The 13,900-nt window shown below is 39.9% G+C and overlaps 1 pseudogene; it reads left to right on the forward strand.

Annotated features, from left to right (window-relative positions):
• Positions 1-12,154: 12,154 nt before the first annotated feature.
• On the forward strand, positions 12,155-13,650 carry LOC138033652 (uncharacterized; annotated as a pseudogene).
• The last annotated feature ends 250 nt before the right edge of the window (positions 13,651-13,900 follow it).

Below are 13,900 nucleotides of genomic sequence, written 5' to 3' on the forward strand. Positions count from 1 at the left end.
ATACCGGTAAATTAAATATAACTTTACATGCAACAGATAATAAGACAACCTTGCGTTCTGTAGATGATGACACCGGCAGCAATAACAATGACCCTGCAGTTCCAGTTTGTCATGCAACTGAGGAGTGTACTGCTCCACCAGCTGTCACCTTACCTTGTGTACCGTTAATGCCGACTTTCGTTTCAAACTTGACCTCAGTTAATTCTCACGCAACAGAGCCTGATCCACAGCGTCCTATCCCTTTAATGACTACACCACCCACTATTCCTCTACAGAATCCCCTCCAATCAATTGTACCCAGGATGTTAAGCACATTGTTGGAAAGTTGATATTTCTAAGGTGCATCATCATGATTTGTGTCATGAAAAGACTCACTGCAACTAGTCCAAAAACAACAACAGTGCTTTAGATGTAAATGCGGGTCTGTGGTGGCTAATTTACATTGAAGATAAGGGAATGTTCTGTCTTCTGTGTATGAAGCACATGCAGGGGGAAGTTCGACTGGCCCAGTTCTGTGAAAAGCCATCAGTCCGTATGTGGCTAGGCACTCCAGGAGATCATCTGTCCAGCAGCAACCACAAATCATGCGTCCAAGCAGAGCACACTCAGCGTGTTTCGCATTTCCATAAGTTAGCTGTTCAGAAGGATGCAGCCCAAGATGCCATCTTGCAGAATGCATTTCTGTCGGCATACTGGCTCGCAAAAGAAGAGGTGGCAAACAAGAAGTTCCTCTCACTGTTGGTGCTCCTGGAGCGTGCCGGAAACAGCACAATGAAGTTCTTTATGCACAGGTCCCAGCAGTCTATCATTGAGATCTTTGAAGCTATAGGAGATGAGCTATGTGATCGCACCATCAGTGCCATCACCAAGAGCTCAGTGGTTGGTCTTCTTTGTGATGATGCCATGGATGTAAGTGTGGTAGAGCAGTTTATTGGCTTTGTCCAATTCTACCATTCTGACCTGCAGAATGTGGAGGTAAGGCTTCTTTTCGCCGAGGATGCCCTCCAAAGCAGTGATTCTGCCAACAGCCAAGCACTATATGACAGTCATTAAACAGTTTCAGAGCATTGGGCTGACAAAACTGACTGGACTATGCACTGACGGGGCAAGTGTGATGGTGGGTAAAAGGGAGGGGCTAGCAGCAAAGCTTAAGCGAGACTGCCGACATATGATTAATAAGAACTGTGTTTGTCAAAAGCTGGCACTTGCTTGTGTTGATGCCAATCAGGGATTAAAGTATGTTGATCACATGGCCACCATCATTCGCCAACTGTGGCAAAGCATGGAAAACTCCTCCAAGCATACCAAGGCGTATATGAAGACACAGATGTGGCTACATGACTTGGGCCTGAACAGAAAAACGAAAACAAAAAGTATTCAAAAAGCTCAAGAAAGCTTGCAAGACAAGGTGGCTTTCATTGAACAACTCTGTCTCTGCTCTGTACGAAGATCTTCCAGCTGTATTGTTGACCCTGAGATCAAGCCTATTTCAAAACCTTGCTTTTCTCTGGGGACAGACCTAGACCTTGGCCCGGTTCGCACAAATGAAATCCTTAGGTTTCCCAATGATGATGGGTTAATCTTTAACCACACATGGGGAAAACCGCTTCATGGAGACAGATCGAATCTTTTTGGAATAAGAAGATGTGCGAATGTCAAAATCTGTACCGTAGCAGCGATTGAGAGATACATGGCTAACTCGCATGCCATGCAGGTTGACCTGACTGATAGTTTTCTTTTTCGGCCGACAACCGCTCAGGGTGCAATCTCTCCTTTATCTATTTCCTTGGAAGCGATGAATAGCACATTGAAAACGTACCTCAAAGAGGCTGGCATCGATGAAAGTGAGACGACACATAGCTTTAGGTCTGGCTGTGCCATAACACTGGCTCTTTCGGGGTCGGCATTGGCGGATGTTATGAGCAATGTGGGTTGGGAGAGATCATGCACAACTACCTATTACATGCAGCTTGAGAAGGTCCTTCGCCACAATAATACCAGTGTTCTCCTGACAGAGGCCGTTGATGACCACAATACTACTTCTGACCTCACTCGGTTGTATCAAAACCTGAACTCAGTGAAGAACTTTGTGGAAGCGTTTCCTACAGAGGAAACCCTGAAACGTAAGGCTTCCTCGGAGACGACTTCCTAGAACAACTATGTGTGTCACTTTAGCTTTCTGATTAATGTCAGGTTTGGGAATAAGTTGTGAGATATGGGAATATGGGTTGTCTGTGTGGGGAGGGGTCATTCTTTTTGTGACTATGATCCCAGTGCCTCACGAGGTGATCCGCCTCATTGTTCATACACAGAACAATGGGTCCAATTTTCCCCTATTCTTAATCAGCCATCCGTAGAACAATGGCCAGTTTGGATAAACTATCCAGTGGATATGGCAAAACCAATTGTTCTATCCAGTGGGTACTGATTTATGCAGCAGATAGCGCTGTCTATCGTTTGAACAGCTGGGGCCAGATGTTCATTCTGACATCTCGAGTAACTTCAGAGCTTCGCTTAGTTCATTGATTAGGGGATCACTGTCCGTGGACACAAATACTACTGAAGAAGTTTAAGAAACATTGAGGGTTAGGGGCAAGAGAAACGCAAAGAGCTAGAGCATTGTTGGTTTAAAGGGGAAGAATTGTCGCACTGCTTGGGTAGTTCGTATTTTAGTATATTTCGTTATTCAGATTTAGCATGGCGTTTACGAAAAACGACCAACGTCAAGCAACTTTGTGTCATGAAAGCTCGAAAATTCTCTTATTCTAACTCTGCTCTCTGTCTTGAGAAGTTGCTCGATACCTGTAGACAACAGGCAAGAAGCGATCAACAATCAAACGATTTTTTTTGTTTTCATTGAGAAAACACATGTTTCAACCTGTCGTTTTCTGTTTTCCGTAAACGCAGTGTTAAATCTCCCTTTTGGTCTCCACAAACAGCTACTTGACATCAAATTTAATTGACGACAATGTAAGCTTCAAGCAGTAAATCTTTCATTTACTTCAAAACCGTTCGTACCTATCCAGTGAAGATATTCCACCTTTATATCCTCTTGGATTAGGACTATATTGCAGCCAATCGTTGACGAATCTTTCATGAGTTCTTTCCTAACAAGTATACAAACAACAGACACCTTTTCATGTAATTTCACGAGTCATTTCTTTAGGGCAAACTTAAGGGCATTAGATACCTTTGCCTCTATTTCCCCCACTTTCTTGAGTCCAGTCTTCATCCCTCCCCAAGAGGGGAGTTATTTACCAATTTCGAGGGCCATTCATCAAGACCATTTAATTTACAGCATAGACTGAGGGAAAAACGATAAAACCACGGCAAAATTTAGAAATATAATGTACCGTTTAAAGTCTTAAACATTGGCTTACAGCTTGGCTCTAATTTTTCAATTAACCAAGCCACGTAAAGCGAACCTAAAACCCTTGTCATCTAATTGGTTGATTAAAACAAGGGACGCCACTCGTAGAACGAGGGCTTTAATCAACTGAGGAACAGAATTGCTTCCCTAGCTAGCAAACCCTAGCCTTTAGTGATATACAGGTATTCTCTTACAGTCACATTCTAGAGAGATAATCATGGCTCTCAGATAAAAAGGTTTTTCAGCCTAGAGCTCTACTTCTTTTGCCTTAAAAAACAAAAAAGACTTATCTACAGTAAGGAAGATGACAGTATTACATCAGACCTGTCGCAAACCGGTTGAAACCGGTCTTACAAACTGACACAGTGTGTTTATCACTAGCTTGTGTTATCAGAAGTTTGTTTAAAGCACCTAAACGTTATTTAAGTGTTGGAGCGGATCTTGTTTGAAGTTCGTCCTTTCTTGGCTGCATTTCGCGGATTCTTCTTCCAAGCCAACCAAGGGGGGGATTTACATATATCCCATGATGCTCTGATGCAAGTTTTTGTCACGTTTGCGAAATATGGCGGGTCATGGCGGTCACGAGCGGCGGTTTTTTCCGGTTTTTGAGTAGCCTTCTTTACTACTTCTGCTACAGTCTGGTAAGTGGAATTTGGTTACATTGTTGTAATAAGCTCTATAAATGATGTTGTTAGTTTAAATTGAATGCTGGTGGCCGTGAAGCGTGAAAATTAAGTCAAACAATAGAGCACGTTTTCAATGGTGGGCCTTTGTTGTTTCGTGAACGGTTGGGTGCTTCGATTCATTTCTCCTTTTCCACACTTCTTTGCATATGTATGAATTAGTTAAGCGGCCTACATATAAAACAAAGGTCAGATATTTAGAATTTATGCATTGACCTCTATTGACCTCTCCAGTTTTGGCGGTTGAGAGCTGAATGTAACGTTAATAATCTTGTGTCTGTGAGACACTTACGTGCGGTTTAGTGACACTATAGACTTCAGTGATGCCCGAAAATCAGTTACTTTCCAGCGTGATAACACTAATCGCATTGCAAATTTTAAAGTAAGCCGCTTTGATTTTTCTTTTTGTTTCGTTTAGATTTCATTTGGTTACCGTTTTGAGTAATAAGTAAGCTGCGTTCTCCTGTTTTCAGTGCTCTTTGCTCTGTAATGGACGAGGGCGATCTTTCCTTAAAGCGCAGTCATCAACCTTCCCATGACACGCCAGGGAAACCACGAAGCAAGCGACGATCTAGTGTGTCGACAGTTTCCACACCGGTTAGAAGGTCTATTTCCTCGTCGTTTTCGAGCCAGACGACGGCAAAGAGTCCTGCTCAAAGGGTACGGTTGTCTTTTTTTTTCAATAATTGTGTAGTTTGTGTTCATTACCATTTGGTGGATGATGGTTTCGTTTATAAAATTTATCAACGTTGTTGAGATAGATGGTGTGGAAAATACCTTATTATCACAATACATTTATAACTCTGATCAAAATATTAATATAATTGTTGTCTTATGAATGTTCTATTGCTCATATTTTAGGTTGCACACTCTTTGTTAAAAAATGCTAAGAAAGCCTCACCATTAAAATTTACAAGTAGCCCAGGGAAACGAAGGCGTCCATGGACAGTTGCAGAGGACACTGCCCTTGTGCAGTTTGTTGCTCTACATCCAGAATATCTCTCTGCTGATCAACGTTGGCCAACATTTGGTTCTAAGAACACTTACTGGAAGGAAGCAGCCAACTACATTAACCAGTCACTCAACTCTGTTGTTCCTCGCTCAGGTGATACAATTATTATAGATCTATTTGAATTAAATCTTTAATTGTTATAGATTTAGAATACTCAACATTAAAATATGGATCAAGAGAAATTTTTACAAGTCATTCTTGTTTGAAAGTTGTGTATTAAGCCACTAAAGGTATGCATGTGGTTATGAACATGATATTTTTAATGTTTCTGCGTGGTCTTAGTTAGTACTGTAGTTAGTCAAGTATCAATCAAGCTCAGTGAATGGTGCCTTGATGGTGTTCGCCTTTATGTTAATCAGTGCATTGATAATTCAAACAAATATAATATAATATATTATTATTCTGTTCTGAAGCAATATCTCTATCGTTGCAATATCTCTATTGTTGCAGCTTCTGCTGTGAGGCAGCATATTCTTACAGACCTCAAGCAAAAATACAAGACTGTGGATGAAGCAGAGGATGCACTTGGTTTGTCACTAGAGGCATACTTAGATGACAGCATCCTGAGTGATCGATCCACACCATCACCTGCTCCACTCCATGTCAGCCAGAATTTACTTGACAAGCTGAACCATCTTACACCTGTCCAGCTAAAGGATTTGATAGTTCGGTCACTTCAATTACTCTCCAAACTACATACACCACCAACCACCATACTGAAGCAATTGGCTAACACTCTTTTCGAAATGGAATGGATAACTACATATCTTGTTCAGTTATTGGAATCCTGGTTTAAAAATGCCAATTTTCAAAACTGTATCTTAGTCCTTAATAAGTGCTTCGATATCTCTTCCAAGAAGATTGGAATAACAACTAATGTGTTGAATTTTCCCCAGTTGTCCCTGAATGCAATGAAAAAACTTCAGGATCTCAATAAATCCAATACAGTCTATAATCTAAGCAAGGTTATTTCAGAATCAAGACCAGATGGCAGTGACTCCTTGATGCCTCTGAAGCGGATGCCATTTGGAATGATCCAGTTTATTGTGGACTTCTTCGCAAGCACAAATGTGATGCAGGTAACTATAGTCAAATTCTTTAAAATTGTTTTTGTAAATGAAAGTTCAAGAATGTAGTGCACCACTCATGTGGGGTTACTTTGTAGTTAAATTCTATGAGCAACAGACCATTTCACACAGTAACATCGAGGGCTGATCAAGCACATTCAGCTGTTACAGGTGTCATGGGTTACAGGCTGCCCTTGATGACAGCCCTGGCGTTATTAATATGTTATGACGAGAAGGACAAGGCAAGGGGCACCTTGTCAAATAATGGCAATGGATTTATTTCTGTTTTCAAACATATCTCTTGAAGATCACTTTAAAATTTATGAAATTTTTGATGATTAAATCTTATGAATAGATTCTCCATTCACATACATGTAATTGGCTGCAAATATCACATCATTCTCTGTTATTTTTACAGTGTACATTTGCTTGTGATTTCTAAAGGATTAATTATGCTCTCCTTTGGCTTTGGCAGGTATCCGTTCCAGACGATTATAGGCTATGGTATGAAACAATGTTGGCTGAATTTCCAACCAGGTTTCAGCGACTGTTTGCTGGTCCAATGTGGAGTAGGGCTGCAAAGGAAGACATCCGCAACCCATTGAAAGTGAGTCTAGATAAAAAATCAAATGAAGATAGGTGACGAAAATTACATAAACAGTTGTTAATTCTCCAATTATGTGATCATGTTAATTTGAAAAAAAACTCTTGATGCTTCATGGTTGATTATGGCTACTACATGTAAACTCAGATTTCTAGTTAATGAAACTTATCAATTCTCTTTGTTACGGTGTGTGATCAAAATGTATGTAAAAGACAGTTTTCAAAACATATGTCTGCTAAGCAGTGAATGAAGGCCAAGTTTCTATTATTACTGGCATCATTATTCACATTTTTTATTTATAGGCAAAGACAAATGTGCCATGCAGGAGCATAACCACACAGTGGAGGCAAGACAAGAAGTCTCCATTTACTCAGAGCACTGCTGTACAGGTAATCTATTTTGGTTGCCAGTTCAATTAAGATTGTCTGAATTTGCCAATAGGTTGACACCATTTGGTATTTAAACTATTTTAACTGGCGTCAACCCATTGACAAATTTTGACCATATAGCCTTCAAGGTTTGTTTTTGGGTTAAGTTGCTGGTAGTGAAACTAACAGCATTTTATGTAATGTGTTAAGGGATGTTTATAATGACTATGATGTTCATTTTCACAAGTGAATTTATTAGTAAGCATATGAGCTAGGTGAAAGATGCTGAAAGGCTTCTGTCTTACCATGTGGTACATTCCTTGGAAAGACATGGTCATGTCAGAGAGGCTGAATATGTGAAAGTACTTGTAAAGTGGCATGAAGCATCAGATGGGCGTGGGTTGTCCCAGCTTACCAGATGCAAGTACAATTACCAGATGCTGGCAATGATTCTTGATGAGTGGATGCCTTGGCATCAAACAAACTATGATTTCTCTACAATAGATATCAACAGGTAACTGAAAAGATAGTAATATAATGTAGCTCGACTGTCCAGTTATCTAGGGGAAGCAGATGTTGCAGTCAGACAAGCTTTATTATTATAAACAGAAATCAAAACAGTAGGTCCAAACCAAAGTATGATTTCCCTTTATTTTTGTTTCATGAATACAGGTTAGTTAATAAGCTATCCTAAATGAGGGAAGAGGAGGTGGAGGGAGGGGAGGTGTCCTGAGCAAGCAAAACTTGAGGAATGTATGTTAGAAACAAAAGCGCCAATCAATAGAAATAGAGTGATGACAATATATGTCTGGGGTTAATCAGTCTTGGAAAGTCTTCCCTTAAGTTAGGATATGGAAACATTAAAAAAAAAAACATTATCCACTCACAGAATTTAATGTGTACTTATATTTGAACCAATTTGTAGGCCTGTTGAAAACATTTGTGGCTTTTCACGCGAGACTGTAATTGAAGTCACAACCAACATCGAGAGCCAGGAACAGAGAAGGTTACAGAACAATGCTATTGGATATCCTGAGCACCCTCGTGCTGGAGTTACTGATGACTTGGAAACCTTTTTTGCGATCACTCACAGAGACATTGGAAATGTATTTGTCCTGAAGCAGTTCAAAGAGTACTGGCCAAAGGGAGTTAGGTAACTGTACATAATTACATCTAGACATATAAACTACATGTAGGTTAAACGAAAGCCAGCTAGTCCAGTCAAGAGTTTCATTAAGTCGACTTTACTTGCTGGTCTTCCCCTCTTTCCCTCCCATTGAGACCCCTGCCACATAGGCTATCTTGACACAGGTATCTTCTGATTAGTGGTATTTTGGGGGAAATCGAGTTGTTTGTGGTGGGATAATACTCCTCCACAGATGACCCCTAAGCATTCTGTTAGGTCACCCTGTTAGATTCACCCCACCCTGTTAATTACCAGGACACCATTTTTAGAATTACATGTAAGTCCATAGGTTTTTGTTTTCTGCTTTTTTGTTTCATTTAGGGAATTCAGCAAGAGAATGGATGGTGACCTTCCATTTTATTACTGGACCCTAAATGAGCGATACTCGGAAGAAGAACTCCCCTCCTTCGATGTCTGTCCTGAAATCGATGAGGACCAGGAACTGAGGAGCCACCCTCTCCGTCTGCACAGGCTGGTCATCAATCAAAGAGAAGATAGTTCAATTTTTGTTGCTGGTCGTGCACACCTGCCAGCAAGGCATAAGAAAACCATTCGGCAATCATTCCATAAGCCGGAAGATATTTTACCAAATCCAGTGTAAATTATCCTGTCAATAGGTGTTGTGCAAAGGAGGGGAATTTCAACCTTATTTGTGAATTTGTTTACTTCACAATTAATTAAAAAATTTTATTGGCCAATGCTATTTTTTAATGTGATTCATACTGGGACTTCCTTTTTAGGTTAAAGGTTGTGCTAAATAATTTAGTCCACAATAGTTACTTAGACAGAATCACCACCTTTCCTTTTTTAAGTTTAACAAAGAGTTTAAAAAAATGCTACACTTCAATTTTAAAAGGAAAATTCATTTTTCAACAAAAACAATTAGAACTGCTATCAATAAGCACACTCTTTGACTGGCCTCGGAATTGGTTCAGATTAACAACTACATGTAGGAAGTTAAATTTAGTCTTCAATTTATGAGGAATATTTTTTGGTTAATGAAAGCAAAGGTGCCATGATACACCTGGACTTGTTTTAAAACTGAAAATTCAATAGGAATTAGTATTGCACAATTGGCATTAATATTATTGTAAGGTATTTAAATTAGACCCCTTCCCCAAGATTTGCTCTGGTATTGGATTATTAAGCAAAAGGCTGAAAATTTTGATCAGGAAACAAGAAGGAATATTCTTCAACAATCAGGTGATAGACCATTATCGAGAAAAAATCTTCTGCAGTGTGTCTTTCCCCCCCCCCCCCCCGTGCACATGATAAGTTGTCAGGATATATATCACTTCTTTTTGTGTAACTGGAGAAAATGTCCAACAGTGGTGTTGGTTAACATTATCCACATAAAGGCTCATGCAGTAATACAGCAGGTGCCCTGTAGATTAACCAGCAAGGCTTGAATTGTTTTGCGCAAAATTGTCCATGCTGCGTGCATGTGTGTTTATTCGCATCTCAGCTCTTTTGGGAATTCATTCATATTAAAATTTATGAATTTGCAACTTTGGTGTGAAATTAGCTATTTTGATGTATTGATGCATAAGGGCTATTAATTAAGTGGCAAATTGCCACACAAGTTTAATAAAATATAATAGATGTGATCAGTGAGGATATTACAAGCAGTTTCAAACAAAACCCTTAGTGTGGGTGACTAGACCTAACAGGCCATCCCCATACAGTAAATCTGCCATGGTTCAATGTGAGTAAACAAGATGAACTTTATTTAAAGAAGCTAAACAGAACAAAAGTTACAACCCTAAGTTAATATGGTATGCAAATCTAGACAAATCGTTGGATAATTTTTTTTGCTTACCTAATTTTTCTGAAATAAAGTTAATAAGAGTAAGCATTTTATGCAAAGAAATTGTGTCCAACCCTGAATGTTGTTGTATACTTGCATTGTTGCATTCATCACATGTCTTTAGGTGGGTTACATAGTCGTTAACAAAACGCTGCAGTGTTGAACAGAACCACCACATAATTTGCACTCTGACTGAGATACAGCTCCTCTCAACTTCCAGCAACTAAATTTTTTCATTGTATTTGTAGTCTTTTTTGTTCTGGGGCCACCTACCCATCTTTGAAACAGCAATTGATGGAAAGAACCTAAAATCATTAATGGATGGAACATACTGGTAAAAAACATTTTTAACAGAGACCAGTTGAATTTCATTTTTCTGCAGTGCATTTGTCACTTTGGGCACTTTTGGACCAGGAATATAGCCAATGGGCTTCCACATCTCTTCTGACCCTGACTGGGCTAATTTCACCTGAACCACAATTGCGTTCTCATCACGTCTGTTTGTTGGTTCAAAGTGTAAACGAACAGTCACTGCTTCCTTCATCATCAGTACCTCTTTGCATTGCCTTAAGTGAGTCTGAAATGATGAATGATAGCTGCTTCCTTTCAGATTCATTGTTTCAGTGAACAGCTCAACATTGTCAGCATCGTTGTCGTCACTATCTTCAGAAACAAGTTCCTGTTCATCACTCTCGGATACCTCCTCCTCACTATTTGACTCACTGCCCAAGTCTAAATTTTGTAGATACTGGGAGACTGATTCTGTGTCATCTTGTGAGGAAACAATAACATCCCCCAGGTGTGGAAACTTAGTGCAGTTACAATTAACTTTACTAAACACGAGTCTTGGCATGATCACCAAACCATCTCCTGGTTTTTCCTCTGGATGCACTACATAAGCTGCTGCTGTCATGCCACTTGCATTATCAAAATCCCACACAATGGCAATTTTGGCCTCTTCACCATCCTCAGTCTCTTCAGGGGCAACCTTGATGTGTAAAGAAAACCAAACATTAAGATGAGCTATATAGGTAACCTTCAGTGATGTACGCCTTAGAAAAGAAACACATATAATCTTTCGAAATTATCACACTGTAGAGCTGGAAACAGAGGACTCAATTTTTTAGTATTTTAATTCGTTTATTCTCATACAGATACAAACATAACTTCCTCTGCTCGCATATGGTTAGCTCAGCTAGTAGAGGCGGGTAGAGGACACTAGAAATGTTTGCCGGCAAAGAATTGTTAGAAACGTCATGCATAATAGTGCAAACTGATTTGCAGCATAGTGTTTAAAAAACGGATCGCATGAGATCTACGTATGGAGCAACAAAGTGTATTAAACGAAGAAGCACGTTTTCGTTCGAGCATCAATAGTAGTAACCGGTTGAGTACCAAACACCAAGAAAACGAAATGATGCAAGCTTAACGGCCATGGTCATCAATAATTAAATAAGCTTACTTACACTAAATACAGCACTTGACTTGACTTCTATGCAGCATGGTGATTTCACTCCAGCAAACTTTCCAACCACAGTATCACAATCGGGAAAGATAACTAATCGTCGCTCCGACAAGTCCGTCATGAAGCAAACGTGTCCGTATAAGCACTTCAGCTTTAAAATTGGAAAACTAGCCACCGATAGTTCAAATCTGTTGTTTTGGTCGATACAGTGCACCCAGATAAAACGATTCTGCCGGAAAATTTCGATCTCGCACGGTGTTCTCACTACAGCGTCCATCTTTAAACTGAAGGATCACGTGATCTAACGATTTTTGATAATATACTTCATATGCAATGCATCATGGGATATATGCAAAACCCCCCCTTAAGCCAACCTGGCGTGTTTCAATGAAATACATCAAAATGTGAATGATTTCGTTTTCGGAGATAAACTGGAATAAGTACATCAGTAAAACTCTTATATGACCTTGAATTGACAAAGTTTTATATGGCTTCTAATTTTAGCGTGATTCCTATTCGCTGGCTATTGACAGTTGACTTTTTTCCTTTTCCATTTGCTCGCTGAGGGTGTCCTTGTTTTCTTTTAAAACTCATGCGGTTCAAGAAAAATTCATTGCCAACCCCTGGTGAATTCCAAAGTAAATTTCACTGCCAAAGGAAGGGATGTGCTTCAAGTCTTCACGTCCTTTGTGAAAGTTGTGGCGATAAGCATGAGTTTTGCACCTCCAAAAAGCAAACCTTGAGCTACGAGGTAAACAGACGTCTGGTGTACTCCATGAGGTTCATAGGAAAGGGTCACAGTGGAGCAAAAACGTTCTGCACATTAATGAATATGCCACCACCTCCAACAGCAAGGGCTTATCAGAAGAATGCAAGAACAGTTGCTAAACATGTCAAACCAATTCCCAAGGACAGTATGTCTAATGCAGCAAAACAAATCAGGGATGCCCAGCATGCTGGTGAAAATGATGTCGTCAACTGTGATGTTTCTTGCAATGGTACCTGGCAAAAAAGGGGGTACTCTTCCCAGAATGGTTGTGTAATTGTTATGTTGATTGATTCTGGTTGAGTCCTAGATGCAGAACCTCTCTCAAAAGTTTGCAAACAATGTCAGAGGCATTCCCATTTGGATAAAGACAGTGAGGAGTACCGTCATTGGAGGGCATATCAAATCAATTGCAAATCTAATTACAAGGGGTCTCCACCCGCCATGGAAGCAGAGGGTACTGATCGTATTTTTAGACGGTCTGTCATTACCCACAAGCTTCGATATGCAGAACTTTACTCAGATGGTGACAGCAAAAGTTTCAATAAAGTCAAAGATGTCTATTCAGCAGACAGTGTCCAGGTTGTCAAGCAAGAATGCATAGGACATGTACAGAAACGTGTTGGAACAGCGCTGCGGAAACTTAAGAAAGAAAATCCTGGTCTAGGTGGGCAAGGCAAACTCACTGATGCAATGATTGACAAACTTCAGACTTATTATGGCATTGCCTTTCGCTCTAACATTGGGGACTTGAGTGGAATGAAAAAGGCAGTACATACAGGTTTTTTCCACTGTGCCGAGACGTGACCTTCACAACCACTGTACGGCTGGACACTCAAGCTGGTGTGGGTTTCAGCAGGACAGGAACACCTTCAAGCATGGCCCTGGACTACCTGATGCTGTTATTGCCAGGGTGAAACCTGTCTATCAAAGGTTGAGTGAGGATACCCTCCTAAATAAATGCCTTCATGGGAAAACTCAAAACCAAAATGAAGCAGTGAATGGAATGGTATGGGAGCAGATACCTAAGGAAGTGTTTGTTGGAATGGACTTGTTGGAATTTGGGCTGTTTGATGCCATCAACCACTTTAACATTGGAGCTAGAGCTGTTTTGCTTTTACTTGAAACTTTAAAAATAGCACCTGGAAAATACACTGGAGAAGGAAGTAGGGGCCTTGACTTAGATCGCATTCATGGTGCTAAGTATAAGGAAAGCAATGAATGGAAAAAAAGGGAGAAAGGTCCCAAGGGGACTAAGAAAGAAAAAGTAAGACAGGAACCAGCAAGCAGAGGGAGTTACTTATGCTACTGGTGCATTTTAACACACTTCTCCTTCTCAGGAGTTGAACAGATACTCAGATCCCTTTTATATTTTTTAAGTGCTTTTTTCTCACAAAGTGCATTTCGACAAAAATGCAAGAAGCTCAACACGCCTTGTTCAAAAAGTATTTAAGATAATTTCCCGAAATTTTCTGCGCAAAATGTTGAATTATGCTGCTGTGCAATAAACCTAAAATAAAATCAAAAGGCAAGTTTGATCATCCTAGGCAAGCACTTTTTGCTGAAAATTAT

Source organism: Montipora capricornis, chromosome 2 (genome assembly GCF_036669925.1).
Source record: "Montipora capricornis isolate CH-2021 chromosome 2, ASM3666992v2, whole genome shotgun sequence".
In the NCBI taxonomy this organism is placed as follows: domain Eukaryota; kingdom Metazoa; phylum Cnidaria; class Anthozoa; order Scleractinia; family Acroporidae; genus Montipora; species Montipora capricornis.